The sequence below is a fragment of the Herpailurus yagouaroundi genome, unplaced genomic scaffold, assembly GCF_014898765.1.
Source record: "Herpailurus yagouaroundi ecotype Mexico unplaced genomic scaffold, PumYag 142, whole genome shotgun sequence".
Lineage (NCBI taxonomy): Eukaryota > Metazoa > Chordata > Mammalia > Carnivora > Felidae > Herpailurus > Herpailurus yagouaroundi.
In genome coordinates, this window is record NW_024412397.1 from 49,194,419 (window position 1) to 49,209,692 (window position 15,274).

At 42.0% G+C, this 15,274-nt stretch overlaps 1 long non-coding RNA gene across 1 annotated transcript in view; it reads left to right on the forward strand.

Moving 5' to 3' along the window:
- Positions 1-13,083, forward strand: part of LOC121033092 (uncharacterized) — a 17,218-nt gene extending 4,135 nt beyond the window's left edge. Inside the window, exons 2-3 of the long non-coding RNA XR_005791695.1 lie at positions 11,004-11,068; positions 11,771-13,083. This is a non-coding gene — a long non-coding RNA (uncharacterized LOC121033092). The remainder of the gene's footprint in view (positions 1-11,003; positions 11,069-11,770) is intronic.
- Positions 13,084-15,274: the final 2,191 nt, after the last annotated feature.

Here is a 15,274-nt window from a genome sequence, read left to right on the forward strand (position 1 = left end):
ACACACACACACACACACACACACACACACACACACACACACACACACAACATGATTCAAATGTTAACAGAGGTTAACTTTGGATGTTGAAGTTATGAATTTTCAAAAATTTTAACTATTATACTTTCTCTTATTTTCTAAACATTCTATAATGAATATTTATTATTTTTATAATAAAAAAAGATGGAGGAAAATAATAGAAGGGTTAAATATTGTGGTTTAAATGTGGACAAGAGTTTCTGAAGACTATAGTTTCCAATAGTAAATACGCGGTTTTAATAGTCCTATTTACTTGTGAATAGAAATATGATCTTCCTATGTTGTTTCCCCTTATTCTAGGTGGTTTTAGCAGATTCCTATTTGCACTACACGGTTCTGATCTTGCCAGCATGTACAGAATTTCCCAGGAGTACTTGCTGAATGTTTTGGGCAAATGGCTTTCAGATGAGTGGGGCTCAGCCCAGCTCAAGGGATCCTGCAGTGCACTAAGACTTTCCTTCTAATTTAAAGGAGATTATTTAAATTTGCCTAAAGCTCTCAATGTGCTACTTGAAAGTTCTGCTAAACATAGAACCAAACCGAGAAAAACCTCTAGGGAATACATTTGGCAAAAATAGGAGTAAGATGCATTTTTATGAGTAGGTATTTGAATGTTAAGTGTGAAAAAGAAAGACATTTATTAATTGGAGATAAACTCCTGAAAATCACTTAAAATGTAAATATGGGACATGATTATAATGCAGAGGTATTATTTTCTCCCTTAGAAGAGGATTTTTACGGGTGCCTGGGTGGCTCAGTCGGTTAAGCATTGCTGATTGTGTTGCTGTTTGCTGTCGGACCCCTTCCCGGGCGGGGGGGGGGGCCCCCCCCGCCCGGCTGGGGTGGGGCGGGTCGCGAGCTGCTATTTCAGGGAACAACATTTCTCAGGTCCTTGCCCTCTGGCCTTGATGTAGCTTCTATTTAGCCATTGGAAGCTCCTGGAAGACTGGAGTGGGGAGAAAGGGAGAAGCCATGATGCTTTCCTCCCTCTCTCTCTTCCTTGGGTGGTGTCTTTGGTTCTAGCTTTTTCTCCTCTTTGGTATCAGCTTCTGCCAGGTGATGCCGAATCCTGGCTTCCATGAACACTCTGCCCTCTCAGCCTTGGTAGCTTCCAGCTGTTGCTAATCTCTTTTTGGCTTCTCCACTCGTTCATCAATTATATATTGAATTCCTTCTATTAAATTCCCTCCGAAATACTCAAACTGGCTTCTGCTTTTCACACTAGACTCTGGCAATACAACTGGTTGTAATTTAGGATCGTGTTGGGAAAGACACCAGTTCAAGGGAACATACATAAGGGAAGCAAAGTAAAGACAATTTCAGAGACCCACTGCACCATCAGATATTTTGTCACAATGGCATCAGGCGAAATGCAGGGGCTGCATGAAGTGGGGTTTCTTTATGCAAAGAGATTTAGAGAGAGTTTTAAGCATGTGTTGAAAGAAAAACAAAAGTTGGCTATCTTAACAATCTGGGTTTGATGGCTAATAACTGGTGAATTGTTTATGTATCATAGGGAGAGTCCATTTATTTCTTTAGGAATGAGCTATGGAGCTTCAAACAATACCTGTTCTCTTGAGTAGAAGCCTTCTGAGAACATCCAAATTTAATAAAAACTGAACAAAGCCTCAATACAGGATAATGTCTCCCATGGCTGTGCTAAGCATGATTGGGCAACAGAGCGTATTTAATTTTTAAAAAGCCACTTTGAGATAATTACTAGCTGCTTTTTAAATTTTAAAATTCTCAACTCTGTATTTATTAAGTCAGGACCATAATTTGTGAAATCAAAGAATTACCAGTTGCTATAGTTTTGTCACCAGTGAGGAATCCTTATGATAGAGGCAAGAATAGAACAGTTACCGACTGAGCCCTATAAAGAAAGAAGGCAAATAAGGTGTGCTCAGTACATAGTAGAGAAAAATCTTTTTTTTTAAGGCTTATTTATTTATTTTGAGAGAGAGAGAGAGAGAGAGAGAGCATGAGTGGGGGAGGTGCAGAGAGAGAGAGAGACAGAGAATCCCAAGCAGGCTTGCATAGTCAACACAGAGCCTGATGTGGGGCTTGTACCCATGAACCATGAGATCATGACCTGAGCCCAAATCAAGAGTCAGATGCTTAAGCGACTAAGCCACGCAGGCGCCCTAGAAAAATCTTACTTGAATGAATGCATGCATGCCTGAAATTATCAGTGAACAGGAACAGGGAATTCATTCTGTCTAGACTTAGTAGTATCTTTTAAGCAAGGTTTTGAAGAATGGTGAGTCATTGTGGAGGCAAGAGCAGGATGAGATTTCAGGAAGATCCAAAAAGTAGAATGGAGAAAGTGAGCAGTGGCCAAGTGAGGCTGGGGTAGGCAAGGCTGGCTTTGTAGGTCAGATAAGCAGTTTTGACTTCCTTTTATGAACAGAAGGGCATGGAATTCTTTTGAGTTCAGGAATGACATGATCACAACTCTGCTTTGCGAGTTCCTTGCATGTACAAGTTCAATATAGATTTGTCAAATTAAATTTCTGAAAGATGATAATGAAACAGCAGCTAAAAATTCTTCTGAATATAATTCCTCTTCAGGTTAGGAACATTTTCCTGCCAGGTGTGGTTAATACCTATTGTTGGTTTCCTAGCAACCATACATCTTTTTGGTGGAGAAAACAGAAGGGTCAATTGAACATCTCCATTTAGAATCACTCAAGGGACAGTGTATCTCCAAGGAGACACTTGCCTCATTTGTTCCCTCAACTTCCAGAGAATACAAGTGGGTCAGAAGGGATAACTGAGGTTTGGGGTGGGGTGGGATCATGTTTCTGCAGGAAGGTTGGGGAGTACAGGGTGGGGGAAGGGTGCAGCCTTCTCCACCATGCATCAGAATAAGGTTTGCATAGAAAACTTAAGCACAAAGGAATTTGCAGAGAGAGGCTCAGATGAAATGGGAGGCATGAAGCTGTCAGATGGGCTCCAAGGGTGAGATTTGGGTGAGACCGGAGAAAGATAGAAGGAGTGAAGGGCAGAGACATCACCAAGACACTGAGTATCTTTTTGGTAATCCTTAGGACAGTCCTCAAGGAAGTTGTTATGATGTCAAATTGATAGATGAGCAAACAGAGACCTGTAGGAGGTAAGGGGCTTGACCAACCTAGCCAGACCAGGGTCTCATCATTTCAAGGGCAAGGAGCACAAGCAAAAAACTCATCCACCCACCATGGTCACTTGTGGCCACCTTGGACTAAGTCCACTCTCTGCTGATCTTCCTTGACTTCTCCTTGGCATCTGCTCCTTTCCCACTTCCTCTTAAAAACATTGCATGGTTTCTGTCCCCACTTCCCCCCCCTTCACCTCCTAACCCTCCAGCTCCTCCTTGTAGGCATTCTTGACAGGCATCTCTTCCTCTGGCAATGCCTTCCTTCTTCTGAGAGGTGGTGTACTGGGAGCTCCATGCCCAGCCTCTTCTCTTCTCACACTACAAACCCTCTGCGATGATTTGTCCACTGCCCTGACTTCAACCTCCCCTAACACTGGACTGATGATCTGTCAGTGTAGGTCTCTGCTTCAGACAGTTCAGCTGCCTCCAGTCCCATATTCCTTAGTATGCATGTAGCTATTCCACAATCATTTCAAATACCATAGCAGAACCCATCATTCCTACCCTGAAGTCTCCATCTGATTCAGCATTCTGTTAGGAGTTTCTCATCAGGGGACAATTTGTTTCAGAGACAGGGCCACTGTATCTCTAGGCTTCCTTTCAGATCTCAACGATCCAACTCTGTGATCACAGAACAAACACTACATCACAACCTGAACTTAATGCCAACACGCCTCCTCCAAAAGGGAAAATAAATCTCAATCTGCAGTGTTCTTGACTCTATCAGGTGAGAAGAGGAGGGGATGAGGAAGAGGAGGGAGGGAAAGAGACCCTCATAGAACTGGGTCAGCACCTGCTAGGAATGAAGTCAGTTGTTTAGCAACAGTACCCTCTCCTCACCTCCCCCTAGATATCAATTTGTGATATTCCATTCCTCCCTCCTTCTTTCAGGCTTGCTCTCAGTGTTTATTTCAGGCAGATTTTACCTATATAAAATCGGAAGGGAGGGGATGCATTTATCATGTTCTTAATGCTGACATAGCTGAATATGGAATTTTCAGATCATAGAGAAATGCACAATCCTTCAAATGAAATTGCCTTCTTTTGGCCATTATTTATTTAACAAAAATTTATTGAATGTGTCTGCAATGTGCTTGACACTCTGAAAAGTACTCAGTTGAAAAATCTTCCATAGGAAGTTTTGAAAACTGAAATGAATTCCTTGTGTCCAAGGAGGACTAACAATTGGTGGAGACATCACACATTAACATTCTAACTTTAGGAACATATGTGGGTTGCTGGACATAATATCAAAAATCAATTGCATTACTATATGCCGGTAATAAACATCCTGAAAAATACCATTTATAACAGCAACAAAACCGCAACTTATCTAGGAGTTAAACTAACAAATGATGTATAAGACTTAGTGAGAAGGAAAAAAAAATGCCTTGGCATGGAGAAAACTATAAAACTCTATGAAAAAAATATTTTAAGAAATCTAAGCAAATGGAAAACATACATTGTATTTGTGGTTGGGAAGACATAAAATCCTAAAGAGTCAATTCTCTCTAAAGTAATCTGTGAATCCAATAGAATTTAAAATTTTTAAAAGTTATTTGTTTATTTATTTTGAGAGAGAGAGTGCATGCATGTGCAAGTGTGAATGGAGTCAGGGCAGAAGAATCCCAAGCAGGTTTTGCATTACCAGCACGGAGCCCAGCTTGGGGCTCGAACTCATGAGCCATGAGATCACGACCTGAGCTGAAATCAAGAAGGGGGACACTTAACCAACTGAGCCACCCAGGTGCCCCAATCCAATAGAATTTAGATGAAAAATCCTGATTGATATTTTGTGGATCTCTGTAAGCTTATTCTAAAATTAATACAGATAAGTAAAGAGCTAATAGCAACCACAGTAATTTTATTTCATTTTATTTTATTTAGATCTATCTATCTATCTGTTTATTTATTTATTTATTTATTTATTTATTTTTAATTTTTTTAACGTTTATTTATTTTTGAGACAGAGAGAGACAGAGCATGAATGGGGGAGTGTCAGAGAGAGGGAGACACAGAATCTGAAACAGGCTCCAGGCTCCGAGCTGTCAGCACAGAGCCCGACGCGGGGCTCGAACTCACAGACCGCAAGATCATGGCCTGAGCTGAAGTCGGCTGCTTAACCGACTGAGCCACCCAGGCGCCCCTCTATCTGTTTATTTAGAGAGGGAGAGAGAGCATGGGGGAGAGGCAGAGAGAGGGAGAGAGAGAGAAAGAATCCCAAGCAGTCTCCACGCTGTCAACATAGAGCCCAACGTGGACTTTAACTCACAAACAGTGAGATCATGAACTGAGTCAAAATCAAGAGTCAACGCTCAACTGACTGATCCACCCAGGTACCCCAACCATGGTAATTTTAAACACAAAGAAAATGGCAGGAGATATTAGGACTTCTTACAATATTGCAGGAATTATGGAAGTGTGACACTGGTGCAGAAATGGAAAAAGCACACTACAAGAACAGAACAGGGACCCCAAAACAGACTTATGCATAAAGGAGTCTTTATACACAAACGAGATAGAATTATCAATTAGTGGGGGAAAGGTGGACAGTTTAGTAAATGGTGCTGGGAAAATTGGCTCTCCATAGGGAAAAAGAATTAATCACATCACCATCCTACATCATAAGCAAAAAACTTTTGCAGAGAGCTTAAACAAGAAGAATAAAACTTTAACGTTTATTTATTTTTGAGAGACAGCATGAGCAGGGGAGGGGTAGAGAGAGGGAGACACAGAATCTGAAGCAGGCTCCAGGCTCCAAGCTGTCAGCATAGAGTCCGACGTGGGGCTCAAACCCACCAACTGTGAGATCATGACCTGAGCCAAGGTCAGAGTTTAACTGACTGAGCCACCCTGGTGCCCCAAGAGTAAAACTTTAATAGCCTAAAGAGTATAGGTGAGAATATCTTTATAAGCCTGGGTGAGGGAGTAATTTCTTAAGACTCAAAAACACAAAGCAAAGGAAAAGATTAATATGTTTGTTAAAGGAAATTTTCAGAAAAGGTAAAATCATACAGACATAAAATTAACACATATTAAAGATTTTATTTACAGTGAGCCTGGCTGGCTCAGTCAGTGGAGCGTGTAACTCTTGATCTCCAGGTTGTGAGTTTGAGCCCCATGTTGGGTGGAGAGGTTGTTTGAAAAGAATAAAACCTTAAAAAAAAAGATTTTATTTACTTCATTATTAATGAGGGAACCAGGCAGACATTACAACTGTTAAAATGAGAAAGCAGAGAACCACAAATTTATAGGGAATAAAGGCATGTTGAAATAAATTTCCAGGGGCGCCTGGGTGGCGCAGTCGGTTAAGCGTCCGACTTCAGCCAGGTCATGATCTCGTGGTCTGGGAGTTCGAGCCCCGCGTCAGGCTCTGGGCTGATGGCTCAGAGCCTGGAGCCTGTTTCCAATTCTGTGTCTCCCTCTCTCTCTGCCCCTCCCCCGTTCATGCTCTGTCTCTCTCTGTCCCAAAAATAAATAAACGTTGGAAAAAAAAAAATTAAAAAAAAAAAAAAAGAAATAAATTTCCACAGGCAGGTTTGGGGAAGGGGATTAAGGAGTATGAGCAGACTGAGTCAAACTGCCACCAGACAGAATTTTATTTTCATGTCCAGAGACAAGAATTATTTTACATAGCTATCAGTATCTGCAATATAAAATTTGTAAAATAGCTCAAAACAATGAGCAGCTAAAATCCAATAACCTGGAAAAATGAGCTCTAAACAATGCATAATTTTCCCTGGAGAACACCCAGCAATCCTTCATGTTTATTCCAAATGTCCTAAATATTTGAGTATATTTAAAAAAAAAAAAAACCTTTGATCTATCAAAAGACATTATAAATTAAGTGAAAACATAAGCCAGAGTAAGAGAAGCTTTTTGTGATGCGTATAATTAACAAAAGATTCTCCAAAATATGTAAAGAATTTCTACAAATCAATGAAAAAACGTAAAAATACCAGTAGAAAATGGGCAAATGTTATGAACAGGCAATTCAGGAAAGAGAAACAAAGAGAAACAGAGTGACAAATATGCTCAACCTCACCAGTGGTGAGAAAAATGAAAATTAAACCACAGTGACATAACACTTCACATTTGCTAGATTGGAACAAAATAAAGCAGACTGACAATTACAAATGTTGGGGACCACACAGTGCCATAGAAAAAAAATACCGTGAAAATGTGAATTGGTACAACCACTAAAACAACTGGGTTATTGCTAGTAAAATTAAAGATGTGTATGTCCTCAAACAGTGTAATTTATTTCCTGGGATTTTCTTCTACATGTGCGCAAGGAAATAGAAACATTTTGGGGCACCTGGGTGGCTCAGTCAGTTAAGCGTCTGACTCTTGATTTCAGCTCTGGTCATGATCTCACAGTTCGAGCCCCACATCAGGCTCTGTGCTGACAGTGCAGAGCCTGATTGGGATTCTCTCTCTCTGCCCCTCTCCCACTTGTTTGTACTCTCTCTCTCAAAACAAATAAATAAATTAAAAAAAAAAAAACAAGACTATTTTGACAGCATGGCCTATAATAGCAAAATATTAGAAAACATTGAAGTGGCCATCAACAGAATTTAAAAAATTGTGATATGTCTATACAAAGGAGTGCTATATAGCCATTAAAATGAAAGAATCAGAGCTACATGTGTGAACATGGATAAATCCCCCAAACATAATATTGGGTAGAAGAACATGTTGCAGAACAATGCATATGTATGTTATTGTCCATACCAAAACACATATGGAAATGGTAAAAAAAAAAAATGTGTGTAATATAGTAGTAACTTCTGGGGTAGGATGTGGGTGGAATCCAGGAGGGCTACAAAGGGTCTCTGTTGTGACTGCTTTATTTCTCAGGCTTCAGAAACTGGATACACAGTGTTTGCTGCATTTTCCTCTAAATTGTTATATGTCTTAAGTAGGTGATAGTTTTTTGTCTATGTACCTGGATTATACTTGGTATAAGTAGATTTCAGCCCCAAAGCTAAACCAAAGTCCCCTTTCCCCTTTTCTGTTCATTTCTCTCAGAAATGGACTTCCCGCTCCCCCCAGGCCAAATTTTGTCTCCTAAGGAACCCAGGGAGTGAACTGTAGGTAGATTCCTTCTCTTTTAGGAACACTGACTCTAGCAAGAGCTGGCACAATCTTTGTCAGGAGTGTCTGTCCTCTAGGAGGTGGACTGGATTTGCCTGCCAGCAGCCAGGTGTGGGAAGTCTAGAAGGAAGAGAAAAAAGCAGGTTTCCTTCTTCCCTAAAGGAAAGCCTTTCCTCCTGCCATACTGGGCTTGAAACAAAGCAAGATGTAGTGGGGATCCAGGTGGGGGAGAGAGAGACTTCAGGATAGGAATTCCTGTCCAATTCTGTGAAGGCCAGCTCTAATCTTTCCCCTGACCAATATTAGCCCTGCAGGGCACATGAGAAAACACAGCTCAGGATCCCACAGCAAAATGTGTAAGTCAAGGACCAAACACATCAAGAAGATATAATAACCAGGAATGTATATGTATGTGGAATAGACATTTATCCTGCCAAGCATCCTCACCCACTTCTCATTTTGAAGGATTCTCTACCTCCCCCTATAGAAGCTCAAAATACCCTACTGTCATTTTGCCAGTGTCTTGTCCTCCGAGGCAAGTCATGAGACCAAGGCTCTGCTGATGGACAAACATTTGCCTCCCTCCATTTAGGAGCTAGTGACACAAGAGAGCAGAAACTACAGAATTTGTCCAGCAGGCTGGGGTCTCCAGCAAGACTGAGTTCCTGTGGCAGCATTTTGGCTCTGCTGCTCACATTCCAGTTGTTGGGAGCTGCTCAAGGCATTGGGGAACAACATGTGTAGCTTTGCAGAGATAGCGTGATATCTGCAGCTTCCTCATGTGGCTTCTTCCTTGGCTTGCTGTGCAGCTCCTGGCTGGGTAGCACTGAGCCCAGTTGTTTTAGGTCTTCCAATAATTCTGGGAGGTACTTTTTCTGCTTAAATGGGCCAAAATCAATTTTGTTTGCAGTGTAGAATCCTGACAGATGTACCTAGCAACACAGCCTTTAAACTGATGAAGTAAAAAGGATCAGAATCACATGGGGAAACTGACAAATGCCTTGATCAGAATGGAAGATGTAAAAGTCATTCTTTCAGAAACTGATAGATCCGGGTGACAAAACATCAACAAAGATTCCGAAGGTTTGAACAAGGTGATTTGAAAACGTGATCTAGGGGTACCTGGCTGCCCCAGTTGGTGGAGGATGTGACTCTTGATCTCAGAGTTGTGAGTTCAAGCCCCATGTTGGGTGTAGAGATTACTTAAAAAATATATATTAAAAATAAAACAAGATAAAATAAAATAACATGTGATTTCATACATATGGATATAAATAGAGCCTGATATCTAATAAAAGCAGAATTAAACCAGTCAACATACATGTAATGAGCACATGCTATGTGACAGGCACTGTTCCAGACACTTGGGATACATCAGTGAATAAAATGAAACCTCTCCTCCATATGGTCCCTTGCAGCAACCTCCTCTCAGGAGGCCAGAGTGAGTCCTTCTTCTGCCATGCAGTCACATTCCCCTTGCTCTGGGCTTGGCCTTATCAAAGCATCTTCTCAGCAAAAGCAAGCTTCTTCCTGTAAGGAATTCTTAAACCACTGCTAAGAAACCAAAATTATCTTTATCTTGTTGCACAGAAAATTGACTTTATAATACTTTTATCTAGTGGGGGTGATGAAAATATTCTGGAATTAGATAATGGTGATGGTCACACAACCTTGTGAATATACGAAAGCCCACTGAATTGTACAATTTTAGAGGGTCAATTTTATGGTATGTGAATTATATGTCCATTAAAAAAAAAGATTTAGCAACTGGCCCAGTACCTATCATTCAATAAGGGCTGAATAAATGATAGATGCTATATATCTATCATCTATACAACTATCATCTCCTTTTAGCATTTATCCTTAAAAACAACAGAGATGCTTGGGATATCGTATAATTTTCTAGAATCTTCTCTCATTCACCACTATCATGCAAGTCTGTAGGGACCCTAGAGCTGATAACATCTGTGGCTTTCATATGCGCCATTCTGATTTGGGTTCAGATGTTATGTATTGGGGAGCAGAGGAAGCCTGCATCTTTTCCACTAAGCCTCTCAGGGGTTGATGGTCATCCCCTAGATTATTTGTGCTGTTTAACGAGAGGCAGGACAGGGTCAGTTTATAGTGTCAACCTCTCCTTATATACATAGCCAAAGATAAGGTTAAAATTTAGAGCTCCTGTAGTTAAAAAGTTATTTGTGACTCTCATACAGAGGTATAAAAATTTGCTATTAGACATTTCATTAGGTGCCTTTACAGCTCCCACCCCCCAACATGTTTATATATAGTGTTCATCTTCTAAAAATTAATAAAAAGAAAGCTTTGCAAAAGTTACCAAAACAGGGGCGCCTGGGTGGCTCAGTCGGTTAAACATTCAACTTCAGCTTAGATTGTAATCTCACAGTTTGTGGGTTTGAGCCTTGCATCAGACTCTCTGCTGTCGACACAGAGCCCACTTTGGATCCTCTGTCCCCCTCTCCCTATCCTTCTCCTGCTCATGTGCATGCGCTCTTTCTGTCTCTCTCTCAAAAATAAATAAAACATTTTTTAAAAAGTTATGAAAACACTAAAAAAAGAACCACACTGATGGATGAAAGACACACTGCATTTGAAATGCACATTAAATTTTTACCTGGAATGGCAATCTGAGATACGAATAACTTTTTAGCTGATGTGTATTTTTTAAATTTTAAGAATTATAAAGTTACTTTCTCTTTCTGCAAGATAGCCAAGAGGGGACAAAAGCTGAATTATAAGCCCACACAATTTATGGTTCTTCAGGCTTGCCACTTGGTGAGTAGCAATAAAATAATTTGATAATAGTGAGAGAAACTCAAGAACCCAGGAGGATATTTGATATGGCACTATAAAAAACAAGCCATCATTATAAATTTAAAGGTATTATATAAAATAGCCAACTGGTACACCCAATCCACAAATCACCTTTGACTACAGACTTCAAGGTCATAAAAAAAATGAGGCTGTTTACCCTAAAGTTTGATACAAGATAGTATAAAGAAGACATGTTTTGGGGGTTCTTTTTTCGGTTGATAATATTGCCCTGTGTACCTTCTTAAAGAAGAACAGAGAGAAATTATTTATTTCATTTGGCAACAATACAGTTTCTCTCTTCCAAAGAACTCAAAGTATTTGTACGAGTATTCACTGATAGCCTTGTAGAGATGGAGGAGCAGGGGGGAGGGTGGAGAAGGCGGCAGGGTGGAAAAGTGAGAGAGGATGGAGAATGGGGGAAGATGGAGAAGGGGAGGAGGGTGGAGAAAAGGGAGCAGGATGCAGAAGGGGGGAGAGTGGAGAAGAGGGTAGGGTAGAGAAGGGAGAAAGATGAAGAGGGGAAGGTAAGGAGGGGGAAGGTGGAAGTGGGGAGGATGGAGAAGGGGGATGAGGAGGAAGAGTGAAGGAAAAGAAGGAAGGGCCTGCAGGGGCAGGTGCTAAAAATGGTGAAGTAATTTTCCTGTTTTCCTTAATAATTCCCAGGATGTCTACAACCGTGTCAACTCACTACTAAGTCAGCTGCAAATTACTCGGTTCCCAACCTAATATTTGGTGTACAAATGAGGGCACTGTGCTCTGTAAAGTTGTTCTTGCACAGTTGCGTCTGCCTCAGCTGGGAAAAACGTGTAAGTATTTGCACAAACCGGTCTGTTATCTCAGAGAATCCAGGATTGTTTCAAAGTGGCTTCAATTCAGTTTAGTGGGTAATTATTGAGCATCAACTAAGTTCTGGGCCTTTTAGGGATTTGGTGGCGAATGTATTCATGCAGGCTTCTCAGACTGTGCTCCTAGGGTTAGTAACATTTGCAGCCCCTGGAAATTTTTAAGAAATGCAATTTCCAGCGCCCCACCCCTTGCTACACAAGTCAGGGATTCTGGTCCCGTGTCTGCATTTTAGTAAGTCACGGGGTGACTGAAGCACTACAGTTTAAGAACCACTAATGTTGTGTTAATGAGTGACTCTCAATGCAATAAAGCTCAATAATTGTTAGATGAATGGATGGATGACAAAACAAACAATAACAATAAAATGAAGGGGCTGTTGCGGAGATTGGGGCGGCACAAAATATTAGCATACTCGGAAGAAAGCATCCTCTGTCAGTCTCAGCCTTTCCCTGCTTGCCGGCTGGGGCACACGCCTGTGTTCCCAGCATGGCCACTGCTTTCTTTTTCTTTGTTCATTTGTTTATTGATGCTTGTTTACTTCCCATTGTGGGAAGAACAAAACAACAAGAAAATAAAGACGTGAACATGATCAGACAAAACCAGAGGCATTTGAGAACTGGTGATGTCCTCACAGCAAGGTTGGTTTTGATGGATTCTTTGGGATAAGAGTGAGGAGCGCTTGGTTTGTTATTTATAAAAGGAGCAGAATTCACTGTTGGTTCCCTCGGCCCTGGTGTGCACCACAGGCACCTCTCTTCTCCCTCATTCTGGAAGAGGCTGGCAGAGCTTAGCTCAGCTGGCTTAGTGAAGTCGGAACTTGCCTGGGGACACAAAACTTCCTCCACGAAAGGTTTTTTATTTATTTTTTTGTTAAATAAAGGAAACACTTTTGTGTCTTCTAAGCTGCTGCTGGCCTCCAGCCTGGCTCCCTGCAGCTCCTTCTTCCCAGGATCTGACTTAGAGTCACGGGGGCTTTCTTGGCATTCAAAACCCTCACATGTATCGGAGCGAAGTAAACGCAGTGAGAACCTCTTTCAGTGAATTTCCAGGGAATCTCAACTGTGGGAGCCCCGGAAAGTCCTTCTGCCCCTGAGGACACTGGAGCCACCTAACAGATGAGGACACTTGGGTTTCGTAATGTAACTTTTGTCACAGTGGAGCACGCTTTAGAATTTCACTTCCTGTTTTAATTCTGTTTGGAGATGAAATCTGCTGAGATTTCATTTCAAAAGAGCAGTTCGAACTTCGTCCGGAAACTTTCTCTGCAAACTAGAAAAGCGAATGGGAACAAAATTGTAGTCAGCGCCTACGGACAACCAGTTACATACTAATTTGAACAGCCAGTGAATACTGGTAGTGAAGTGCTGATGGTATTCAGCTTTGGGTTCTGGGCACCAGGGCTTTGGGGGTAAGGGGCTGGAGAGCTTTCCACTGGCGGGATTTCGAATGCAATCTCAGACAGCCAAGGTTTTCCAGGTGGGACAGCCCAGGAAGGAGAGGGAAAGACTGATAGAGAACAGGGGGCTGAGGTGTGGAGGGAGAGAGGTGTGAGGGCAGCCACAGGATATCAGCAAGGGATAGCAAAGGCTTAAAAGGCTGTGGGGAGGGGCGCCTGGGTGGCTCAGTTAGTTAAGCATCCCACTCTTGATTTCGGGCTCAGGTCAGATTTCACGGTTCGTGAGTTCGAGCCCCACGTTGGGCTCTGTGCTGACACTGAGGAACCTACTTGGGATTCTCTCTCTTGCTCTCTCTCAAAATAAATAAGCTTAAAATTAAATTAAATTAAATTAAATTAAATTAAATTAAGGGTTGTGGGGAGTTAGGCTGTGAGGCCTTGTGCCAAGTTAAACAAACACGGACTTCATTCCACTGGCCAGAGGGAGGTGTGGACGGTGTTTCCTCAGGGAGGTTGGGCTGAGCCTATCCAGTTTGACAAAGATCACTCTGTGGGAAAGAAGAAAGCAGCTGGGAGGCTGCTGGCATAGCCCAGGTACAAGTGGCAGGCACGAAGCTTCGTCCAAGTCTGGGGCTCTTCCCCCTGCCCCAGAGCTCCCTGGCTGAGCAGAGTTCGCAGTCCCCGTGGAACTGGAGGCACAGCCAGAGACAGAATATGGCATGCCTGAAAGTTCTTCAAGGTATTAAATTTTATCTTAAAAATTCATGCAGATGTTTGCTGCAGGAAGCTGGGCCGTATTTTTGTCCTATGACTTAAGGTGCCCTATGCGTCCTCCAGGGCCACCCATTCTCCATGTTGGGAAGGGGTCTGCACTGTGTAAGCCTCTCTGTTGACATCCCTTTGCACGCTAATCGAGCAGGGGTGCCAGGCTCATCGTGTGGAGCAGTGAGCCATCTGTACAAAGAGTACCTTTCTGTGTCATGTAGACAATGGCTTCACTTGTCTTGAGCGAAAGGATTTCCTGAATTGGATTTCATTTAATTAATTCTATTGTCCTTCTCTTCTAATATTTTCCTCCGCTTATTATGATACTCAGTTAATTGGCTTGACAGATCCATAGATAACAAATTGGCAGGCGTAGAGGACACACTGACTGGCCAATGGGAGGTCTGTAGCCTTAGCTCCGTTGCGGAGTATTTTGTATTCTCTGTCTGACTGTTCTAAGACTGATCGTAGTAGTTAACGTTTACTGGGCACGCATGGGGTGCTGGACACTACTCTGGGCTACGTACTTCATTTCTTCTCTACAGCTGGCCCGAGGTAGATGATGCTATTATTCTATTATTCCCATTTATAGATGAGAAGACTGGGATAGAGAGCCAGGATATGACCTGAAGTGGTCGAAATCCAATGTGCGAGTTTTCAGTCTCTTCACTCTGGGAATAAAATGGAAACTTTCGTGCACGACTCGACCAGTAACACTTAAGATCCTCTGCAACCTTGGCATTTCCTGATTATGTGAACTTTTATTTTTAAAAATTTTAAATGTTTACTTCTTTTTGAGAGATAGAGAGAGACAGACAGACAGCATGAGCAGAGAAGAGGCAGAGAGACAGGGAGACACAGAATCCGAAGCAGGCTCCAGGCTCTGAGCTGTCAGCACAGAGCCTGACGCAGGGCTCGAACTTGAGAACCGTGAGATCATGACCTGAGCAGAAGTCAGACACTTAACCAACTGAGTGAGCCACCCAGGCGCCCCCTGATTTTGTGAACTTTTGAAAGAGCAGATTGATCCCGAGGAGAATGGGCAGACAGACTACAATGAAATCCACTTTTTCTCTAGGCGACCTCCCTGAGACGAAAGGGTACCCAGTAAGACTTTTCTTTTCTTTTCTTTTCTTTTCTTTTCTTTTCTTTTCTTTTCT